This window comes from Balaenoptera physalus (assembly GCF_965194825.1).
Source record: "Balaenoptera physalus genome assembly, chromosome: 7".
Taxonomy (NCBI): domain Eukaryota; kingdom Metazoa; phylum Chordata; class Mammalia; order Artiodactyla; family Balaenopteridae; genus Balaenoptera; species Balaenoptera physalus.
In genome coordinates, this window is record NC_138886.1 from 99104916 (window position 1) to 99110140 (window position 5225).

Genomic DNA, 5225 nt, shown 5'->3' on the forward strand with positions numbered 1-5225 from the left:
TTGTGGCTGCAAGTACCTGGTACACCATGCTGCTCTCACTTGATGCCTCAGCTGCCAAGAAGCCATCATCCCCACATGGCAGCCCAGAGTGCCCGGGACTGCGGGGCATGAAGGGCATGCAGGAGCCATCAAGTTCAAATTCAGTCATTTTTCAGAGGGAACAACTCAGGGGCGGAAGGACAGGGGATAAAGTGACTTGTTCAAAGTCACCTAGCTAGTTAGAGACAGAGACACATTGTAAAAGAAAAACAGTTGTGCACCTCTCTGTTTTAGGATAACATTTTACTTTATTATATTTACATTGTGTTAATTTGTAATCCCCTTCTTTTCTAGGAGTTGCAAATACTTCCTGTGGTCCGGCCATTACCCATCAAGGTACAGAGAGGCAGGAATAAGTTAGTTGCATGAGCTGGGACCCCTTAACCCCTCACTGTCTTTTAGGAGACCTTTTATAGACAGGTTTTCTCCGCTTCTCTGAATAGGAGGAGTCAATGGATGGGAGCAGCTCTGGGAAACACTGTGGCAGAGGCCATCCTGGTTCTGAAGCCACTGAGAGGACCCAGGGCCAGGAGTCCTTGGTCCTTAGCAAATTCTATCTCTGTTCCCTATAATGAGCAAAATATAAACATTCTTTCCAATGACTATATTAGTTTTTCATTAAAATGTCTTCTCTTAATTGGTGATCTTTAATACTACTACTATGCACCTGTAGAGAATATCTTTATAAAGGGCTCAAAGGTCATATCAGATAAATATCTGGAATGTAGAAAATGATTCTAGTGGCCTACCTTCTCTTGAAGGTTCATCGAGCCAAATAGGGGAGCCCTGAATGGCCCCTGCGTGATCCCTGAGTGAGCTGGCCGTGTCTGAACTGGAGGCAGCTCCAGGGCCCACTGCAGGGCAGTGCTTCTGCCAGGAGTGAGCGCTGGGCCCTGAAATGCATCTGGGCCACCAAGGAGACTCACCCCAGCAGCAGTTGAGGGATTTTCATCTCTCAGATGGACGGTTGCCCAGTGCGGTTGCCCCTGAATCAGGCACTGCAGCTAACCCAACGCCAGCCTGGAATCAGCCCAGATCTTCCCTGGGTTCTGCCGGTGAACTTTTCTCCACTTCCTGAGAAGAATAGAATTTTACCTGCTTAAAAGTGTTTTATTCTTTTCACTGCTTTCTTCTTTCAAAGGAAACAAAATTTAATCAAAATCCTGTTTCCAAAACAAAACAAAACAAATCTAATTTACTAGGGAAGGAAAAAAGAGTGAAGAGTTCACGTGAGTTCTGAGGAGTCCAATTTAATAGAGAAACTGCTTATAGGAAACTTGAAAAATGAATTTGAACTGCTAAAATGAATACACTCAAGAGAAAAAATGCTGTTGATAATGTTTGTTGTTCTCCTGTGTTGTGCTTTTGTACTAGGCAGTGGGAAGCATGCTGTTTAAAGGGAAGTCCCAGGCACACTGCAATTCTCAACTCTGCTGGTCATACAAACAGAACTGTGAACTTAAAGTCACCAGGGGCTTTGGGCTTTGGGCTTTGGGCTTGGACAAAAGGAAATGCTATTTTAGATGCAAACTATTATATATAGGATAAGCAATAAGGTCCTACTGTATAGCACAGGGAACTATATTTAATATCCTGTGATAAACCATAATGGAAAAGAATATGAAAAAGGAGATATATATATATATATATATATATATATATATATATATATATATAACTGAGTCACTTTTCTGTGCAGCAGAAACTAACACAACATTGTAAATCAACTATACTTCAATAAAGTTAAAAAAAATTTTTTTAAAAAGGAAATGCTATTTTGAAGGTGAACCTTCTGACCTTACAAGATCTGTGCTTCATGTTGGGGAGAGCAAGGGGGTGCAGAGTGGTCTGGAGGATGGGTTAAGCCCCATACACCCTCTTCCTAGTTGTGTGCCTCGTTCCCTCATCTGTCAAGCAAGGATGATGGTGGAACTCATTTCCAAGGATGACCGTGGGGGAATAAACAAGACAGAACAAGACAGCACATGCTAAGTGCTCAGAACTGTGCCTAACACGTAACCTACATTCACCTAGACCCTTACTACTATTGTGTGGGAAAAAAAATCCAGGTGTTTTAAAATGAAACATTTCTACAAGAAACTTACATTTTTGTTTTTACTTTGCTTCCTGTTCTATGTTATTTCCAGCATAGTCATAGCAGTCTTCACTGTTGAGTACCTATCATATTTTAGACTTAGTGCTGGGAGCTTTTATGTCACTTATCTCCCTAACTCCTCATGACAATCTCAACAATAAATAACAGTAAAGAAGAACTCATTGTATAGGGTTTCAGACAAGAAAAGAGTTGTGAGCTTGTGTTGATCAGGAAAAAATTTCCTGGAATAGGAAGACTTAAGTTGGGCCGTTTAAGGAGGAGGAGGATGAACTGAGGGGTTGAGTAGGGAGTTGGGAATGAGGTTTTCAGGAGACAGGAACAGCATGGGCAAAGGCACAGAGGCAGGGGCGGGGCACTTTCCACCCAGCACAGTTAACGACCTTCCCCAGTGACAGGGAAAAAGAGAAGTCAGAGCTATTCAGATCCCACCAGGTGATCGTGGGATGCCCAAGTGTCCCCTCTTCCTGTTCCACTGGTTGAGATGGATGACTTGCATTTGTCATTCAGGAAGCATCTTTTCACATGCATTTAGCATTTCCAGCTCAATGACTCACAATCTTGTACAACCAATCCTTACTAGTTTTATACATTAGAGTCAAATATATACATTACATATATATTCATGTCTACACACTCCCGCATATATACATGCATTCGTGTGTTTGTATGTGCATGCATGTGTGTATGTATATGTATGCATGTATGTATTGATGCACTGCTTTGCACTACTATGAATACCCGCAGGGTAGTGAGATAAGCCAGTATAGGGAGGTTTGCTTTAGTATCTTTCTCTCTCCCTTCCTCACTTCTCCTTTCTTCTCTCTATTTTTCCATCTATTACATTTCTTTATTAGATGAAGACCCTGAAACAAAGTAATCATATCAATCTTCTTTATTAGATAGTCAAGGAGCCCCAGGCTCTGGGTCTAGCTTGGGTTCCAGGTGTGATGTGTTCATGGAATAAAAAATAGATTTAAGTTTGATTCTTTTGGGAAGGCTGCAGGCCCATGTCTGGGAGCTGGAGTGGGGACAGAAGGCCACAGTCCCCAGAGTGGGGGAATGAGTGTAGTCCAGGCCCAGCTGAATGGGTCTGGTCTCCTGTCCTAGCTTTAACCTTCTCAGCACATTTAAAAGAATCCCTCTGCTTTCTTAGTTTTCTCATCTGTACCATGGAAATGGTAATTCCCTCTTGGATTATCATGAAGATAAAATGGTTTAATAAATATGAAGCACCTAGCACAATAATAGACAGTAATAACTGGCAGTTATTGTAATCATTGGAGAAGTTCCAGTTTCAGTGGTGACAGAAGGGCAGGGACCCATTGCCTGGAAGTTGGAGGATGTGTTCAGAGCCAATTTAGGGAGTTACTAGGTGACTTGCCAGGATCCCCAGCAGAGGTGGACCAGACATGCACACCTGTGGCTTCAGCTGGGTCATCTAGGTTGAAGAAAGCACGCATATGTACCCTGAACAAAAATATGATCAGAGAATAAGGCAAAAGGACTCTCTGTGTCATGTTTATATTTCACGCCCTTTCTTCCTCCCACCTCAATCGCAAGGTTTAAAGGAAGGAGTCAGAGAGCTGGCACAGTTCATCTTGGCACGGTGAACAAGGGTAACCTACTGGTGACTGACCTCCCTTCTGGGCTTGCTGCTTATCCTCTTGGTGTCCTCAGGCGAGTCAGTCCACCTTTCTTAACCTCAGTTCCCTGATCTGTAGGTGAAGGGGTTTGACAGGGTGCTCGCTAACGTTGCTGATGTCACTGGAGACACGGAAGAAACCAATCTATAGTAAGAATAGAGGAGAGTTTTATTCAAGCCAGACTGGGGACTATAGCCCAGAAGACAGCTTCTCAGATCGCTCTGAGGAAAGGCTCCAGAGAAGCATGGTTTTCAGGACAGTTTTATATTTTGTCGGAACAGAACATCAAACCTGATGGGGGTACATTTCTTCAAGGTTTCAAAAAAGACAGATTGGCACATCCACAGCGAGTCGGTGTGGCCTTAGCTCATAGGAAGGAAGCCTTATCATCAAAGGAGTCCCAGGAAGGGAGGCATTTGTCTCTGTCTTCCAGATGGACACTCTTTACCCCTGGACAATGCACCCTTTTCTTTAATGGTTAAAGCAGATGTACAATGTATGTTTCATAGACCACAAGACGGGTTGTTCTAGTTAGCATAAAGTTCAAGCCAAATTATGTATAGGGCAACATAAAAGCCCGTCATGAGCTGCCATGTTGGTCCAAGTGGTAGGGACTCAGAGAGGCGCTCAAAAAGGAGGTGGTGGAATCAGGGCAGTGCCAAGCGGAGGCCAAGGGGGGCTCTAAACTCCTTATAGTCCCTATTCTCCTCGTTCCTCATAATTACTTGATTTGAAAGTCAGCTTGTTCTCCATGCTGAGCAAAGTGCCCTCCAAATGCAGGGTCCAGACCCTCCTAGGTGGAGCCCCGAAATCTTTCCTTCTCCCAAATTCTGGACCGAGTTGTGTTCAATCAGATTTTTAAAATGAAATCCTATTGTGCTTTTTGTCTGCAACCTTGAGCTCTCAAACTGAGTTTGTTTGTTTGTTTTTTATGTCACAGACTGGAGGAAATTAATAACCACTCCTTCTTCATTCCAAACATATGAGTGTTCGGGTGTGTGGCAATGCTGGTCCTGAGCCCAGAGCACATCTTATTTGTGTTGGAAATGGGGAAGGAGCCAAGGAAAGTAGGAATGTCCTGTGTCTTCTTGAAAATCTTGATTAAAATTAAGTGCCGGGTTTCTGGAGTCAAACATTCAGGATCCACAGGGAGTAGGACGAGTTTGACAGCATGCCAATCCCCTTTGCTGGATTTCCTTGAGCTGGATTTCTCAATGGCAGGTTTGCACAATAGTGTTTAAGACGTTTGCAAGGCTACCCACTTAACACTGTGTTCCTTTTTATTTCCGTGATTAAATGTGGATTTAAATCCTAAAGCTGCATTTCTGTGGAGAGTAAGTGGTTTTCCCAATGAGTTCTAAAACCTCTTAGAATTCCCAAGGGAATGAGCAGGTGGTTAGAAATTTACTAATATATCTAAAACACTT

At 43.1% G+C, this 5225-nt stretch overlaps 1 long non-coding RNA gene across 1 annotated transcript; it reads right to left on the reverse strand.

Moving 5' to 3' along the window:
- Positions 1-265: 265 nt before the first annotated feature.
- On the reverse strand, positions 266-1692 carry LOC309665152. Its single transcript, XR_014266236.1, has 2 exons — positions 966-1692; positions 266-605 (listed from the first exon to the last, which is right to left on the reverse strand). It is a non-coding gene; the product is annotated as an uncharacterized lncRNA (long non-coding RNA).
- Positions 1693-5225: the final 3533 nt, after the last annotated feature.